The 19322-nt window shown below is 43.7% G+C and overlaps 1 protein-coding gene across 1 annotated transcript in view; it reads left to right on the forward strand.

Moving 5' to 3' along the window:
- The first annotated feature begins 1272 nt into the window (after nucleotides 1-1272).
- The window catches only part of atp8b1 (ATPase phospholipid transporting 8B1), a 102572-nt gene continuing 84522 nt past the window's right edge, over nucleotides 1273-19322 (forward strand). The window contains exon 1 of the mRNA XM_008115126.3: nucleotides 1273-1633. The gene's annotated coding sequence lies outside the window, so the exon portion shown is untranslated. The remainder of the gene's footprint in view (nucleotides 1634-19322) is intronic.

A 19322-nucleotide genomic window follows, 5' to 3' on the forward strand; every position in this document is an offset into this window, starting at 1 on the left:
TTCTCCAATAATATGCTGTGTCCAGGTTGGTTCATCAAGTGCTCTGCTCTGGCTGACTTCTCTGGTTGGGTTAGTCTGCAGTGCCTTTCGTGCTCCTTGATTTGTGTCTGGGCAATGTAACATTTGGTGGTCCCTATATAGACTTGTCCACAGCTGCATGGTATACAGTAGACTCCTGCAGAGGTGAGAGGATCTCTTTTGTCTTTCGTTGAATGTAGCATTGGTTGGATTTTCTCAGTGGGTCTGTAGATAGTTTGCAGGTTGTGTTCCTTCATCAGCTTCCTTATGCGGTTAGTGGTTTCCTTGATGTATGGTAAGAACCGTTTTCCTCTGGGTGGATCTTTGTCTTTCCTCTTGTGGCTTATTCTTGGCCTTGCAGCTTTTTTGATGTCTGTGGTGGAGTCTCCATCAGCCTGTAGAGCCCAGATTAAGTGATTCAGTTCCCCTTGGAGGAGGTGGGTTTTGCAGATTATTTTCCTACGGTCTGGAGCCTCCGATGGCTCAGTGTGTTAAAGCGCTGAGTTGCTGAACTTGCAGACCGAAAAGTCCCAGATTCAAATCCTGGGAGCGGAGTGAGCGCCTGCTGTTAGCTCCAGCTTCTGCCAACCTAGCAGTTCGAAAACACGCAAATGTGAGTAGATCAATAGGTACCGCTCCGGCGGGAAGGTAACGGCGTTCCATGCAGTCATGCCGGCCACATGACCTTGGCGGTGTCTACGGACAACGTTGGCTCTTTGGCTTAGAAATGGAGATGAGCACCAACCCCCAGAGTCAGACATGACTGGACTTAACGTCAGGGGAAAACCTTTACCTTTCCTACGGTCTGCCAGGGCGTGAATTCTGCTTCTTTGTTGACTTGGGTGATGGTTGGAGTTTTTATGTTGGGTATCTATCTGTGTGTGTAGATTTTCTCTTTCGTCTTCTTTCCCAAATATTTTATTTATCCTGTCAGAAGCAAATTGAGAATACAGTTATAATGTACAGAGAAACCACAAAGATTTTTCCCCCAAAAGAGTTCTAGTAAAACTCTCAGGATCCCATTACACTGGGCCTTGGCGGTGCCAGCGGGATCGAACTGCATTAATTCTAGAGTGTAGATGTACCTGGAGTCCCTCCCCCAAACCCTTCGCTGGTGCCCAAAGGCTCAGGGTTGCGTCCAGGCAGAGAGAGAAGGCGCTGCAACCTGAGCAGCTGCGCGGAGCCTCACCTGGGCGAGGGGCGGGGCCTCGGAGAGCCTTTACCTGCGAGTCACGTGGGGGCTTTCCGGTTAGAGGATGGGCTTTGGCTTGTCAGAGGGAGGGAGAAAGAAAGAAAGAGAGAGCGCGAGAGAGAGAGAGGTGTGCCGCTCCTTCCCTCCCTCCCTCCCTCTCTCTACCTGCCTTTTCCTCTTCCTCCGGAGAGTGTCCAAACTAGAGCTCCCCAACTCCGACTTTCCTTTTCCCTTCCGAGGCAAAGAGAGGGGAGCGCACCAAACTCGAGGAACTTGTTCGCCCGCTCCCCTTGGCTGCCTCGGCCAGGTTGTTTTTAAAAGGGAGGGCATATGACAAAAGGGAAGCCTGGAGGAAGCATGCGAGAGAGCTGAGCCAAACACACACCCGGCCGGAGACGGGGATTCTGCCTGGAGACGGAGAGGGTGAGCTTCAGCAATGCATTATTGTGCCCTGACTTTGTGGGTTTGGGGACGGGGAGAGGGAAGGCAAGGCTCGGCAAGCGAAGTTGAAGGGTGGAGACCATCTGGACTGAGCGAAGCCCTGGGTGAAGTTGGCAGTTTGGCTCTCCCAGGGTGCATCTAGCCATCTACACTGCAGAATTCATGCAGTTCGACACCAACTGAACTGCCTTAACTCAATGCTATGGAGCAAGCATGGGCAAGCTTGGGCCCTCCAGGTATTTTGGACTTCAACTCCCACAATTCCTAACAGCCGATTGTGTGAGCTGAAGTCCAAAACACCTGGAAGGCTGAAGTTTGCCAGCTATGCCGTCCTGAGAGCTGTAGTGTTAAAAGAACTTAAGCCTTCTCTGTCAAAGAATATTGGTGCCTCACTCAACTCCAAATCCCAAGGTGTCACAGCACAGAAACCTGGCAGCTAAAGTGGTGTCCTCATCAGCAATTTATTACGGTCTCTGACCAGCATATATGAAAATGGGTACAGGTGCCCAGCTAAAGTGGTGTCAAGCTGCATTCATTCTCCCCTGTAGATGCACCCTCAGGGACATGAAGGCACCACGTCACCACCTTGCCAGGTCTCCAGCGTCAAAGGTGTCTCAGGTGCCTGGCTGAGGTTGGAGGGCTAAGCAGATTCATCCTCATTTGCTCTCACCTCCAACAAGCCCAGACTTGGCAAAGTATTTTAACTCTATATACTCATGTATAAGTGTAGACAAGTTAGCCAAAATGACATCCCCCCTCCAAGCCTGTGTTGACCTATCCATGGGTGGAGTACTGTATCTTAACACTTATCAGAATTGCACTCTGCTCTGAGTAGAGCAGTGAAACACAAGAGCTCAGTCTGCCCTGGGAAGCAGTGGCCCTTCTCTCTCTGAAGAATGACCCTTGACTTACCCACAGGTCATGTCATCAAAATATGTAATTTTCACCCTCAGTGCCTGACATGAGGTCAACATACATGAGTATATAGCAGGCATAGGCCAACTTTGTCCCTCCAGGTTTTGGACTTCAACTCCCACAATTCCCAACAGCCTACGGGCTGTTGTCCGAACATCTAGAGGGCCGAAGTTGGCTTGTGCCTGGTGTTGTCATTTTTGCTACATGCTGTGTGCCTTGTGCTAAAGACATGCTTCTCAATTAAATAAAGTTGGTTGGTTTTTTTTAAAAAAAATTAAAAACTCGTACATAGGTTTTTTATTTTCATTTTTAAATCAAATGCTCACAATGTATACAATATGACTGGTATATGTTGTTGGTGGGACTGATCCTTTCTAGCTCTAAATTGACCTATTGTCTTTTGACCGTGTAATCTGATTGTGGATACCCGAACAAAAAGAAAACAATTGTAATTTACTTTCCCAGATTTATTTGTAATTGGGCAAGATGCTAAGCATTTTTTAATGACAGAGATATCTCATTTTTAACTATTGCAGAATTATTTTCAAACTGTGTCCTTTTAAGCAAAGGCAAGCTCTGAATCTCATTCTGAGAAAAATATGGGATATAAATCCAATAAATATTTTCCCTCAGTTTTCACAAGGCCGCAACAAAAACAAATGGCTCTAGTCTATAAAATCACAACTACTAAGCCTGCACCACAGTATATTTAGCCTTTCTTTTTCTACTCATAATACAAAATACTAGGACTTTTTCTTCTGCTCAAATCAGGTCAGGGTAATAGTTCAGTCTGATGTCCAACCATCTCTTTTGTTAGTCTACTGCTAGTTAAAATAGTGCAGTAATATTTTATCGGTGAAGCAAACAATTAGATGATAGTCTCTCAATTCTTGAGAACATCTTTATGTTGAATGAAATACTCATGGACTGACTTAATATAACTGTACAGAGCAGTTAGAGGGTGGGTGCAAGAAAGGCAGCAGTGGCTACTGATCTCTGAAACACAATCCTTCTCAAAAGTATCAATTTTCTCAAGGCAAGGCAGTGGTTCTCAACCTGTGAGTCCCCAGATGTTTTGGCCTTCAACTCTCAGAAATCCTAACAGCTGGTAAACTGTCTGAGGTTTCTGGGAGTTGTAGGCCAAAACACCTGGTGACCTACAGGTTGAGAACCACTGGCCTAAGGTGAAACTATTTTCAAATTTCCCCCTGGCACCAATTTATTGATATTTCTGTTCTTAATTATTCCCTTTATTGCCAGAGCTTCTTCATATTTTGTTATATTATTGTTCACTGGTGTTTCTAAATTGGCAGTTTTCTATGTTAAGCTTTTGGAATACAAATCATAGAAAGATGGCATAAAAGCTGGTACCATAACCACCATGTTCGTTCAAGAAGAGATGGAATACAAGAGATGTGTGTGTACATGCCTTCACGTCACCTGCTTACTTATGTTGATCTCATGAACTTTGCAAAGTTTTCTTCGGCAAGGAATACTCAAAGATGGGTTTGTCTGTTCCTTCCTCTGAAATATAGCATTCAATTCCCAATATTGGTTGTCAGTATCCCATCCAATGTCAGTAGCCTCCCATTCCAGCTTATCTTCCAAGATCAGATGAGATTTGGCCCACTAGGGATTTTTGGTTCTTATCAGAGTCATATATCTTGTTATTTGTACAGTGACTATAGGAACGGCCTTGATTACACTTGTGGATTATTTGATTAATTGTGAAGATGTTGTTTTAAATGTTTTTAATTGTCTTAATGTATTTTAAATACTATTTTTAATGTACATTTTAACAGTACATGTTTTAAGGCATCAAATAGTTGCCTATGTGTAAAGTCGCCTTGAGTCCCTTCTGGGGTTGAGAAAGGCGGGTTAGAAATGTCGTAAATAAATAAATACAGCAAATAATTTTTCTGTCCCAGAAAGAAATACAATTTCTAGAAAATAGATTCCATACATGATGAGAAATGCAAAATCATATATTCTCTTTTCAGTTCTTTCGAGGGTTGTCACATATGCAGTCTAAAAATAGACAGCTTTACTGAGACAAGAGGGACGAGTCAACAGACTTGAGTGAATCCTCAGGTTTTTGGAAGAATCCCAAGAGAAACTTGGGGGGGGGGGCTCTTGGAAGGGCTCCCACATCCCCACAAATAATCCAGTTATGGTTGAGCATGTTTCAAGTCCAGCTGAAAAAAGAAAATGTAAAATGGAGTAAAAAAAATGTCAACGGAAGGTGGATATATTAACAAATACAAATGCTCAGAGAAATAGAAAAGCTTTCAATGGTGTCCTAGAAGTGAAGTTAAAAGAAGCTTTGGGATCAAAATATCTCTATGGAGTAGGTCATACAATGAAAATGCTAAAACAGAAGAGAGAGCTGATGGTTTGATACTGTAGAATTAGCCTCAGCTGTAACTGTATTGTGTAATGATTGTATTGTAGGCAAGATGCAAGATGCATTTGTCCATTTAAGAGCCTGATCCAATGAATGCTTTCTTGGAAGGTCTTACATAGTCTGGCCTATACTTCACTGGGTTCAGATCACATTGTTCAAAGAAATACCAAAATTATTGGATCTTAAGCTAGTTGTGACCAACCTCAATCTTGTTAGGTATTGTCAAAATCTGGATCCACCCCACTGTATTTCATGGCACTGACTTCCAAATAATTGTGCAAATGCTAAAAAAATTGATGACACATTGTCTGCCATGATTGATGCTGCAACTTTTACCATATGATTGGCATTTGTATCCTAGGTGTGAAAGATGAAAAGATCCTTTCCTGGTTTGACATTGCTTCAGCCAGAATGATTTGTAACTTGTAAGAGACCCACTGGAGCAGGAATTCAGGGAGGTCACAACCAGACTTAAGAAGGACAGCTAGTCCAGGGTTTATTTTCTTTTGACCAGAATTCGGTGTGTCTTTCTTCAAGTATGTGTCGTATTTACCCAGAGCTAAAGATCATTCCATGGTAGACATGGATTGTAAACAGAGTGTTTTTCAGCAGTGAAACCAAGATATTTTCCATTAAATACCAGAGTCATTTGTCTGGTGGGGGAAAAGTAACTTGCTGGATAAGGGCTAATAAAGAAGATGACCAGTGAGGCAAGTTCTATTAAATTCTTTAAAAATCATTGCTTGTTAAAGTAAACATAATGGGATTGGAACAGTTCGTATTGTTCAACTCCTAAACCTCAGGGGATAATGAAGTGTGACTTATGGTTAAAGCCATCTGAAACTCAACTCCATACTCACAAAACCATTCTGCTTTACTGTTTCTTTCTGTTTTAAAGTCTGTATGTTGGAAAATTAAATAGTTCAACATTTTGTCATTCACATCAGTTTCTGAAAAGCTTTAAAGCCTTGCAGTAAGGAGGAGAGTGTTTTTAAACAAGCATATAGGTGTACAAATTCAAAAATGGCAGTTTTAAGAGAGGTTTAAGGCAATGATATTTGAGCATACTGCAGGTATTAATTGGTTGGCTTTCACTTCGACTATATACATTATGTATAGCCAAAATACATTTTGGGAAGGGGGAATTTGACTTTTGACAAAACATCTTTAGCAGCCTTGTGTATCAGTCCATAAATGCCAGGATATTCATGCTAAACTAGCTCTTTGAACACTTATGACCACTGTCAATAACCCATTTGTCATTTCTGTAACCCATTTCACTTTGATCCCATCCTTACTGCTTTGTAACAGTGTATATTTTACCTGAGGCTTGAACACTGTATCTTATTATGCACCTGAGGACATGGATTGTAATTGTGCGAACATAAATCTACAGAGCCTTAAAGTGTCACAAAACTCTTGTAATTACTTGTAGGGAGGAAATTGGGGTGTGTGCTCTCCTTTAAAAATAGTTTTTTCAAACAATTTTATATTGTTTGAAATTACTTTTTAAAACCCTTTTATTGTTTTAACCAATTGTATCTATGAGCTGCCTTGGATCCCACTTTAGGAGACACAACCCAACTCCTGGACCCTTTTATAATAACAATAACGATAATGATGACTTTATTCTTATAGCCTGCCTCCATCTCCCCGAAGGGACTTGGGGTGGCTTACATGGGGACCAAGCCCAGTAAACAAAGAATACATGATATAAAATCAAAACACATTGGAAATTAAGCATAATTAAAACAATTAAAACCAAGGCAATAAAAAATCATAAAATACATCACTCAGCATCACAGAAGCAAAGATGGGCCAATTGAGAATTACAAATGAAGGGAAGGGCAGGGCTTGTGCAAAACGCAGGACAGTAGGACCAGGACGTGGACAACTGTGGCCAAGTCAGACTTCTCGAGGAATGGTCACAGCTGGCGCTTTCTATACTGAAACATTTCTAACACATTTTAAGGCAGTATCTCTAGATTGGGCCCCTGGTGGTGGCGCAGTGTGTTAAAACGCTGAGCTGCTGAACTTGCAGACCGAAAGGTCGCAGGTTCAAATCCTGGGAGCGGAATGAGCGCCTGCTGTTAGCCCCAGCTCCTGCCAACCTAGCAGTTCGAAAACATGCAAATGTGAGTAGATCAATAGGTACCGCTCTGATGGGAAGGTAACGGCGCTCCATGCAGTCATGCCGGCCACATGACCTTGGAGGTGTCTACAGACAACGGCGGCTCTTCGGCTTAGAAATGGAGATGAGCACCAACCCCCAGAGTCGGACACGACTGGACTTAACGTCAGGGGAAAACCTTTACCTTTTTATCTCTAGATTTCCATAATACCGAAATGCATCTAAGAGACTTCACTTCAAATTGCTATGAATATTCATTCCTATGTATATTGGTAGACTGCCAGTCTCAAAATAGGAACAAGTTATTCCTTTACAAGCCACAGAAAGATTAATATATTGAGGCTGTTCCATGTATAGCTGTCCATAAAAAGCTGCAATTCAAGATACTAATCTTCCTGTTTATGTAGTTGAAAAGTCTGTCAGTCTCATTTTCTTTCCGCTTCTCTGAAACTTGTGTTATATTGCTTGTTTCATCCTAGTTCTGTATCAGGTTTCCATTTCCCCACCCACACTTTCTGCACAAAGGTTGGTGTGTATTTTCCCTTTGTATCTCCTTCAAATTGTTTGCCTGGTTTTGCAAACACCTTTCTTAATCAAAATGAATTTTAATCTTTGGAAATGATTTGCAAGTCAAGGAGCAGTTCATGATACCGCCAGTCTTTGGAGGTGTGAAATGGAAATTTTTGTGGGAAAATGCAAACCAAATTAATTTATTTTCTGACATATTCCTACTGATGCAATGAAAGTAGCATGAAGTTAGAAATGTGAGCTATTCCAGCATTTGACCAACAATGTTAGATATGGTGGTCAAAGGTTGGAGAACTTAACTTCACATTACCGTTGTACTTTTATTGCATCTGTAAGCATGTGTGTATATATTTGCAATGACTCTGCACACTTAGTTTTGAATTCATGGGATTTGTTCCCAAATAAATGTGTATAACTTAATTCTAAATATACTTATAGACAACTAAACATTGAGCTGGAATACAAATCTGTAATGTTTTGCCCATATTGCTAGTCAGATTTCCAGTTCTTTAAAGAAAGTAACACATTTGCTATTTTGGAGAGCAATTGACAGTGCTTATTTGGATGCTACAATGCAGTAAACAATCAAAAGCAGAGCATAATAAACTTGGATTGTTTAGTGGTTTCTTGAACTACTTGAAGAAACAAGAGCTTGATTCAAGGCAAAAGTGTTTGGAGGATTGGCCAGTGGCCACTATAAAAATGTAATAGTTTACATACATGAAGTTATGGTGACTAAACTGAACCATTCCAATATAGGAATGGTTTTGTTAATGCAGTGCATCAAAATTGCTTGCCTTGCCTTAGAAAATATCAGAGATAAATTGTTATCTTTGCACTTGGTCTAACATATGTTGCATCCATGATGTACATCTGAACTCTTTAACAGTGAAATTCTATACATTTCTACTTGGATTTAAACACTACTAAGGTTAGCAGGCTTACCATCTGTTGAGTGCATATACAATTGCATCTTAAAACCGTGTACCTGGGTAGAAAAGGCATGTTCATGATTACTTACAGCCTTAGCTGATCACAAAATATTTTGCAATTCATGAGCAGAGCAACTGTAAAAGCCTTTTCTGAAAATGTGACTTACAGTACTATGTAAAATATTAGACCACCTATTATTGTATTTAATATGTCATGACATATTCATTAATTGATTTATTCTATATCCTACTTTATTCCTAATTCAAAGATATTTTACATATTCTAATAGAAAAGCAAAAAGATTAATATTGTCACATTAAACTCTCTGTTATATTTTTATGTGGCTCATACACTGTTCTTCCCTAGGATTGTTAAAGCTTGGAGACATTGGTGTACTTGTCCACTAGTTTGTCTAGCCATAAAACATAAATTTGCTGGTCACTATGGTTGTGAATACCAAAAGAAATGGTGATAAATAAAGGTGATGGGGAGATGAAAGAAGGCACAGTCTGCAAAACAAGGCTGTTTTGTTGAGCTTTACTCATGTTACATTGTTGTACATTGCAGTCTCTTACTTAAGAACAGTAATTATGAATTAGTCACAGTTTATGCAATTGTTAGGCAGCTAAGAGGAGGCACGTTCATGAACCTGTAACATAAATCACGAGGAGAAAAAAAGTTCATTTCACATGTGTCGAAACATCTGACAAAAAACAACAGTGGACTGAAAAGTCAGAACATACGTATTTTTCATCCTATGTCTCATTCTTGTCAAAGCAGCAGTCAGAGTGGCATAGGGTGTATCTATGTTGCAGAATTAATGCAAATTGATACCAATGTAACTGCCATGGCTCAGTGCTGTGGATTCATTGGAGCTGTAGTTTTACAAAGTCTCTAGCTTTATCTGCCAAGGAGTGCTGGTGCCTCACTAAACTACATCTCCATTGATTCCATAGCATTGACCCATGGCAGTTGAAGTGGTGTCAAGCTGCATTAATTCTACAATATAGATGCACCCTTAGAGTAGGATTACAATAATCACCAAGGTGGATAGAGTGTGGTGCCCCCATAAAATCATGTGATTGAAGCCAAATAAATCGAAAATCAGTGAAATATGAATCAAATTGGGAGATGAAATGGATTTATTGAACTAAGCTAACTTTGAAGGGGGAAAGACTTCAAAGGTGTTTCTATTTGGGATTACAGCAAAACCCTAAATCCACAAAACAACACCCATCGGCCAACCAAAATGTACAAAAATGAATGGTTAGTCTTATTTGGCTGTAAAAACTTTTTATTGAAAGCATTTTTGTATTATATGAATCAAGTCAAGTTTATTTAGAGACTGTATTCTTTATGAAACTGGCAATGGTTTATGTTCTGCTGGGAGACTCTTCTCTTGAACCCCTTTCTCAAATATTTGAAAGGATGCCTCATCAAGGAGGAGACAAGTTTGTTTTCTGCTGCTCTAGATACTAAGGCATGGAGCAATGGAGTCAAACTCCAAAAAGATTCCACCAAAAAATTAGGGAAAATGTCCTGATAGAAAGAGCTGTTCGGCAGTGTAGAAATGCACCCTAAGAAGTAGATTTAGGGCCCTTCCACACAGCCATATAACCCAGAATATCAAGGCAGAAAATCCCACAATATCTGCTTTGAACTGGATTATCGGAGTCCACACTGCCATACATTCCAGTTCAAAGCAGATGATGTGGAATTTTATTCAGCTGTGTGGAAGGGGCCCTAGGTTCAACTTTGTTCAGGCTGAAACCTGTGATCTCTGAATACTGATGTAATATTTCACATTTATATACTTCTATGTGTTTCCATTTTCAATTATCTGTACAGAAGAATGTTAAGGGATGGTATATGAATTTTATTCTTGGAATAAATCAAGAAACACCAAACAGCTTGTCTGCAGGTTTCTTTCCTCACTGCTGCCAGACCTAAGAAGCTTAACATCATACTCTCTTTAAATTGTTTTCTTCCCTTCTTCTCCCTGGGGCCATCTTCTGCCAATGTTGTAGTCCCCAGGCTTGTAGTTTACAGTGGAGACTTAGATGAGCTACTTGCCTGCCAAATGTCTTGGCCTCTTCGATAATTTTGTACCTTCTGTTATAACCTAAGCTAATAAAATGGAAGTGAAGACGACTGTGAATAGGCATTAAAGGTGTGTACCTGTTTTCAAATCATTCATAATCTCATCCAACCATCCTTGGCTTCTTCCTTTTAGAAGTAATACTTTAGAAGTGGATGAGAATGAAGATGCAGCGCAGGGGTCCCCAGATGTTTTTGGCCTTCAGATCCCAGAAATCTTAACAGCTGTTAAACTGGCTGGGATTTCTGGTTTTCCCCAAAAATATCTGGGGATAACAGGTTGAGAACCACTGATGTAGTGCCTCATTCACTTGCTTTATATCAGACCCCTGAACTAATAAATACATTTACAACAGAGCTTGGCCATATCTAGCCTTTGTTATTTGGCCTTTGAATGTTTGGGTATAGAATGAGTGGTGTTGTTGTTTATTGTTGGTAAGAAAATGATTTAGGATAAAGGTTTGGTGACACTTAATATTCACTTCTCTTCAAGGACCAGCCCTACCATTAGATGGTAGATTGAAGTGGACCTCTCTGGCAGCCAAGTACAGGTCTTGTAAATGGCAGCAAATTTTTAAATTTAATCTTCCTGTACTAGTAACACCAGGAAGGAGACATTTTATGGGATTTTTCTGCTTTATGAGTTTGGCTGTTCTAGTATTTTGAATGGCTCTGTATTTACATCTTCACCTAGCAAAATAACATGGACTGAAGGTGCCCTTCTTCCCTTGGTTTGGATTCTTTTTCTCCTCCTGGAAGTTAGAGATTGTTCCCTTCCCTCTGCCCAATTTCTGACTAGTTGACTCTACACAGCCTTTTATCCTTATCACATTTTCTATCTCATATGTTGAAGCTAGGCTATGAAAGGTTCAGGGAAAGGGCATGGCTGCCTTTTCTGCAGAAGGTCTCCGGCTTGCTCTCACTGACTGTGTGTTCACATTCCTGTGTACAAATTGTGGGAGTCACTGGCAGTCAATATAGGCAACACTGAACAAGAAGGATAAGTCGTTTGGCTCAAAGTCCTTCCTTAAAAGGAAGGGAAGGAAGTTGGTGGTTATTCTAAAGCAGCAAAGAGAATTATTTGATAGGGTTCCTGTTGCCATTTCTTTTATCTTTGTGAGACATAAGGAACTGCCTTGTACTAGTTCAGACTCTCCAGACCAGTGTGGAATATTAGGCAAGAAGCGCTTTCCCAAACATTTCCATCTGAAGTTTTTGACTGGAGATTCTTTGGAATGACCCTGGATGTCCTATATGCTCTGCAACCTTTAGTACTACTCAACAAAATAATTCACAGGGATTACATAGTAAGTCTCTCTGTTTTACTGAGTGTAGAGCTGATTTGTGTCGTAACATTTAGAAACCATATACAGTGTTCAAGCTTCTGATTTTATGCAATGGCAACATTTCATTGCATTTGTGCTAAAGAGGAAACTGCTGTGAATTCTTGGAATTGGGCCTGTTGGCGTGCATGAACTGTTTGTCCAGCTTTGTGCATCATAGGTGTTTCCAGTTTGTCTGCAAATTTGATATGTGATATCTCCTTGTTGTGAATAACCTTGCTGTAAGCTCAGTACGATTAGTATAGTGTCACACTTGTTGAGAGAACTATCCAAGCATATTGGTTTTCATGAGCCCCCCCATAAGCATACACTTCTACAGACACACTTATTTCTCTTTCCATGTTTCTGTAAATGTACACACATAACACATGTCTTGATCTCATAGACAAGCAACAGAAACAGGCATCTTATGGAGCCACCCATTCAGTACATTAGTGTCACGACCCAGGCGGCAGAGGCACCAATAACCATACACAGAGGCCAGAATCTAACTAATATCTTTATTGAAGGAATATATAAAGTTAATAAAAACAAGTATAGAAAATAGTCCAGAATTAGACCCTTCAGGAAAGGTCAGAATTAGTCCAAAAAAGCAATGTCCAATAAGAAATATTAAGGTCCAAAGTTGTAATCCAATAACCGAAACACTCACTTTGCCAAGCAAAGTGAGGGGAGATGACAAGGTCCTTAGTCCATAAAACTTGAGCGTGGCTAGGAAATAACTTGATACTTGAAACAAGGCTTGAACGTGGAACAAGGTAACTAAGAACAAGAACAAGGTCCGTGGAATAACTTGGTAAAATCCGTGAAACAAAGCAAGGATTAGTCCTGGGAAACAAGGCAAAGTCCGCAGGTAAACAAAGGCTGGGAAGCAAGGCAAGGCTGGATAGCAAGGCAAGGCTTGAGCTGAAACGAGGCTTGAATCGGAGCGCGCTGTCCAGACACAACTCGCTCCGTAGGCTGACGAATTGACTCCGCGAAGTTGCTACGCGGGCAAAACACCTATATAGAGTCCAACTTTCTCACCAAAGCGGTTCTCTGGGAATCAGAAACGAAAGCTAAACTCTGAGACCAGATGTTAAACTCCTTAAAGATTCTCACGAGAACCAATGTTAATTGGCAACATTCTTAGCTGCTATCCTCGCACTCCTGCGCGAAGCTGAATCCAAACTTCTCTGTTGTTTACAAAACTCCCGGCGCAAGAACACGGGAGAAGTAGGCTCTGGGGTTGTTTGACATACTTCTGGGGCACAACTTTCTTGCAGGTGCAAGGTTTCCAGATCTGCCTGGGAAGGATCTGGCTGAGAGGAATCCAGTTCAGACTGGGAAGGTAAAAAACCCAAGTTTTCATCTTCATCAGGGATTACAATGTCCTGAGCAGGACTACAAGGCCCATGGTTCATCACACTATCCCCCTCCTCAGGGCCCCTCCCAAACTGGGGTCCTCTCCCCGAGGCGCGAGGTCGCGGTTTGGTGGGATAGGTCAGATGGAAGCGACGGGTTAGATCAGGAGCATGGACTGTGGAGGCGTCTTCCCAAGAGCGTTCCTCAGGCCCAAAACCCACCCAGTCAATGAGATATTGTAGGCGGCGGCGATGAAAGCGAGAATCCAAAATGTCCTCAACCTCGAACTCCTCCTCCCCATTCATCAAAACAGGAGGGGGGGCCGGTTGGTCTGTATCAGGACGCACACCATCCGCCGGAAGGAGCAGGGAACGGTGAAACACTGGGTGAATGCGCATTGAACGCGGAAGTTGGAGTTTGAAAGTCACGGGGTTTAATTGCGCCACCACTGGATAGGGGCCAATGAAGCGGGCATCTAACTTCCGGCATGGGCGGTGGGAGGGCAGAAAGCGAGTGGACAGAAAAACCCGATCTCCTACCTTGATTTCGGGGCCCGGCTGGCGGTGTTTGTCAGCGTGGCGTTTATAGTCCTCCTTGGCTTGGTCCAGTTGCTGGAGCAAAAGTTGTTGCACCGCTGTGAGTTCCTGCAGCCAATCCTCTGCTGCGGGAACTTCTGAAGTTTCAATGACAGGGGGAAAGAAACGTGGATGGAAACCGTAGTTTGCAAAGAACGGCGTTTCTTTTGTAGAAGCTTGAACTCCATTATTGTAGGCAAACTCAGACAGTGGTAACAGAGAAGCCCAATTGTCCTGTTGGTAGTTTACATAACAGCGAAGATACTGCTCCAAAGTGGCATTGGTGCGCTCCGTTTGCCCATCTGTTTGGGGATGATGAGCTGAAGATAAGCGAGAGTCTATGCCCAGTAGTTTTTGTAGTGCCTTCCAAAAACGAGAGGTGAATTGAGATCCACGGTCTGTGACTAAACTCTTGGGCAATCCATGTAGTCTGAAAACATGCTGAAGAAATAGATCCGCAGTTTCTTTGGCCGTGGGGAGGCCTTCGCAGGGAATGAAATGGGCTAACTTGGTGAATAGGTCCACCACCACTAAGATCGTGGTGAATCCACAGGAAGGTGGTAGGTCAGTGATGAAATCCGCGGAAATTATTTCCCATGGGCGAGATGGGGTAGGAAGGGGGTGCAAAAGCCCTGAGGGCTTCTCCCTTCGTATCTTGGAGCGCTGGCATACTGGGCAGGTGTTGACATATTTTTCCACATCCTTGCGGATCTTGGGCCACCAAAAATCTCTTAGGATCAAATGCATGGTTTTAAATAGTCCGAAGTGTCCTGCTGGTTTGCAGTCATGACACAGACGAAGCGCTTTTTCCCTGCCCGGTCCGGGTGGGATATAAACATGATTTCTATAGCAGAGCAGCCCATCTTTAAGCGAAAAGGGAAAATGCAGACCTTGGCGAAGTTGGTCCTGCGCCCAGGCATCTGCTTGCTGACTAGCCCTGATTTCTTGAGCACAGATGGGTCCTGGAGTAGGGGAAGTTGAACCAATGGGACTGGATTTGGTGTTCCCCACTGTGAGCGTGGCAAAGTTCTCAGGTTGTAGCAGTTGGGATTCAAAGGTCTCCTTGCGTCCTGCAGCGTATTCCGGTTTACGTGACAGGGCGTCTGCTTGCTTGGTTTGAGCTGGGGTCACATAATGGATCTGGAAGTTGAAACGTTCAAAGAATAAAGCCCAACGTTGCTGCCTCTGATTTAGTTTGCGGGCAGTTCTTAGATGTTCTAGATTACGATGATCAGTGTGGACTTCAATGGGGAATTTGGCCCCTTCTAGCCAATGTCTCCAAGTTTCAAAGGCTGCCTTTATGGCCAGTAGTTCTTTTTCCCAAATGGTGTAATTCCTCTCTGGTGTGGTTAGTTGACGAGAATAAAAGGCACAGGGGTGGAGGTGATCTCCCACCGGTTGTAAGAGTACAGCCCCAATTGCCACATCAGAGGCGTCCGCTTGCACCACAAAAGGGGTTCCAGGATTTGGGTGCTGTAGAATTGGCTGGGAGGTGAATAGTTTCTTCAGTTGCTGGAACCCTTTCTCTGCTTGATCAGTCCAGCGGAAAGGCTGCTTTCCACGGATGCAGCTAGTGATGGGGTCGGACCAGCGGGCAAAATCTGGAATGAACTTGCGGTAGTAGTTCGCGAACCCCAAGAAACGCTGCACCTCTTTCTTGTTAGTTGGCGCCCGCCATTCCAATACTGCTGAAACTTTGGCTGGATCCATGGAAAGCCCTAGAGGCGAGATGCGGTAGCCAAGGAAATCTACCTCTTGTAGATCAAAAGCGCATTTTTCTAGCTTGGCATAAAGTCCATGATCCCTCAGTCGTTGCAACACCATTTTGACGTGGTTCTCATGTTCTGATTGTGATCTGGAAAACACCAAAAAATCGTCCAGGTAGATTATCAAGAATCTGTCTAGATAGTCCTGAAAAATATCGTTGACAAAATGCTGGAACGTTGCGGGAGCTCCGCATAAACCGAAATTCATAACTCGGGACTCGAATAATCCGAATTTAGTCTGGAAGGCGGTCTTCCACTCGTCCCCTTCTCTGATGCGAACTAGATTATAAGCCCCCCGAAGATCCAGCTTGGTGTAGACCTTGGCTCCTCGAAGTCGGTCCAGTAGATCCGAGATTAAGGGCAGGGGATAGCTGTTCCGCTTGGTGATATTGTTCAATGCTCTGTAGTCCACCACCAAGCGTAATTCCCCTGACTTCTTCTTCACAAACATCACTGGGGAGGCGGCTGGGGATTGAGAGGGTCTGATGAACCCCTTGCGAAGGTTTGTCTCTAAGAATTCCCTGAGAGCTTCTTGCTCTGGTTCAGTCAGGGAGTAGAGATGCCCTCGCGGGATCGGGGCCCCCTCCACCAAGTCAATGGCACAGTCATAAGGTCTATGTGGGGGTAATTTTTCGGCTTCTTTCTCATTGAATACATCCCAATACTCGGAGTACTTCTTTGGCAAGGTGATGATGGGCTCGGAGTCTGTGGCATGGCATACCTTGGCTACGAGGCAATGGTTTTGGCAGTACGGTGAAGCAAACTGCAGTTCTCTGTTGGACCAGGAGATGTTAGGGTCGTGGAGTGTCAGCCATGGAATTCCCAAAATCACAGGGAAATGGGGAACCTCGGTAACAAAGAAGGAAATCTCTTCCATATGTTCCCTTATCCACATCCTGGTGGGTTCCGACCACTGGCTTACGGGGCCCGTCTTGAGGGGACGGCCGTCTATGGCTTGCACCACACGGGCATTCTTGAAATCATGATATTGTAATCCCAGAGAGTCGGCATACTCTCTATCGATGAAATTGTTGGTAGCTCCAGAGTCTATCATGGCGTGGATCATGACGGGTCCCCTTTTTGCTGACCATAATGTGACCACGAGAAGGAACAGGACCCCGGTTGGCGGCTCTTGGATGGATTTTTTGACCGGGTTGGCGAGCCTCTCTACACCCGGTCGTTGGCTTCCCCCGCCGGCTGTGTGCCAGTCGGCTCAGACGCCTTCGACTCCGTGGAGGACGCCGCCGCAAGACGGGCGGCAGGCTTCCCTTTGGCTGGGCACTCTCTGGCGAAGTGGCCCCCGTTCCCGCAGTACCAGCAGAGGTTCAAGCGTTGACGACGGGCCTTCTCGGCGGCATCTAGTCTGGGACGCACATTGCCCAACTGCATCGGCACCTCCTCGCCTCCTCTGGGGTATGGGGTTGGCGGCGGGGGTCTCCACACCGGACGTGGCTGAACACTGGCGGGAGCGGGGGGTTTTGCCCCGGCTCTACCGCCCTGGCCTCGAACCCATTGTTTCCTGTTGGCAATCATGACTTCAGCCCGTAAACATTGATCAATGAGTGCCTCGAGGGTCTGGGGAGGATCCACCTTGGAGATTTCTTCCAGCATTTCAATGTTGAGACCCTCCCGAAATTGTCCTCTGAGGGCTACATCGTTCCAGCCGGTGTTGTGGGCCAGCACGCGGAACTCGGCTATGTACTGAGACATGGGTCTGTCTCCTTGAAGGAGGCGCCGGAGTTTGTGACCGGCTGCCTCCAAATTGTCCTCGATTCCCCAGGTCTCCTTAAGGTGATCCAAGAAGCGTTGTGCTGAACTTAGGTGGGGGGAGGCTTGATCAAACAGGGCCGTCGCCCAGCTAGCCGCTGGTCCGTCTAGAAGACTGTAGACCCACGCCACCTTGATGTCTTCTTGGGGAAACTCGGCATCACGGGCCTCTAGATAAGCTTGACATTGGCGGCGGAAAACATGAACCTTAGCAGCTTCTCCAGAAAACTTGGTAGGCAACGCCATGGCCGGGAGGCGAACTCCGCGCTCCCTCAACCCTTTTATTTCTCCATCCTGCGCGTTGAGTCTGTCACGGATGCGGTCCACTTCGTCCTTGCTGATGGTGTAGCTGAGCGGCTGTCCAGCCGGCGCGGCTCCGGTAGACATCCTGGCCTCGGTTAGTTGGTGCTTATGGGTGGCGGAGTCAAACTGTCACGACCCAGGCGGCAGAGGCACCAATAACCATACACAGAGGCCAGAATCTAACTAATATCTTTATTGAAGGAATATATAAAGTTAATAAAAACAAGTATAGAAAATAGTCCAGAATTAGACCCTTCAGGAAAGGTCAGAATTAGTCCAAAAAAGCAATGTCCAATAAGAAATATTAAGGTCCAAAGTTGTAATCCAATAACCGAAACACTCACTTTGCCAAGCAAAGTGAGGGGAGATGACAAGGTCCTTAGTCCATAAAACTTGAGCGTGGCTAGGAAATAACTTGATACTTGAAACAAGGCTTGAACGTGGAACAAGGTAACTAAGAACAAGAACAAGGTCCGTGGAATAACTTGGTAAAATCCGTGAAACAAAGCAAGGATTAGTCCTGGGAAACAAGGCAAAGTCCGCAGGTAAACAAAGGCTGGGAAGCAAGGCAAGGCTGGATAGCAAGGCAAGGCTTGAGCTGAAACGAGGCTTGAATCGGAGCGCGCTGTCCAGACACAACTCGCTCCGTAGGCTGACGAATTGACTCCGCGAAGTTGCTACGCGGGCAAAACACCTATATAGAGTCCAACTTTCTCACCAAAGCGGTTCTCTGGGAATCAGAAACGAAAGCTAAACTCTGAGACCAGATGTTAAACTCCTTAAAGATTCTCACGAGAACCAATGTTAATTGGCAACATTCTTAGCTGCTATCCTCGCACTCCTGCGCGAAGCTGAATCCAAACTTCTCTGTTGTTTACAAAACTCCCGGCGCAAGAACACGGGAGAAGTAGGCTCTGGGGTTGTTTGACATACTTCTGGGGCACAACTTTCTTGCAGGTGCAAGGTTTCCAGATCTGCCTGGGAAGGATCTGGCTGAGAGGAATCCAGTTCAGACTGGGAAGGTAAAAAACCCAAGTTTTCATCTTCATCAGGGATTACAATGTCCTGAGCAGGACTACAAGGCCCATGGTTCATCACACTTAGTTACTACAGATTATTGGAGTTGAGCTGTATTTATTCTGCTTTTCCTGAACTAGAAGTGATCATGCTTCCTGGAGTAGTGTATATGCCTTCCAAGTTGCCTTTTGGCTTATGGTGACCCCATGAATTTCATAGTTTTTTCTTAGGTAAGGAATCCACAGAGGTGATTTTGCTAGTTTCTTCCTCTGAAACACAGTCTATAGTATGTTGTTTGTTGATGGTCTTCTGCCCAAGAAGTCCTATCTCTTCTGGCAGGCCTAGCCAGCCAGTTTTAATCATGCATTTTAAACTTGTGTCTTATGTTCACTATACTTTAATATTTGCTATGTGCATTTTAGTATATGCATTTTGTAAAATTACATTTTAATATGAGTATTTCATATCATAATTATATGTTTTTAGCTGTGTTATAACCTGCCTTCAGCCACGAGGAGAAATGAGTAAGAAATAAAATTATGATTATT

Source organism: Anolis carolinensis, chromosome 2 (genome assembly GCF_035594765.1).
Source record: "Anolis carolinensis isolate JA03-04 chromosome 2, rAnoCar3.1.pri, whole genome shotgun sequence".
NCBI lineage: Eukaryota > Metazoa > Chordata > Lepidosauria > Squamata > Dactyloidae > Anolis > Anolis carolinensis.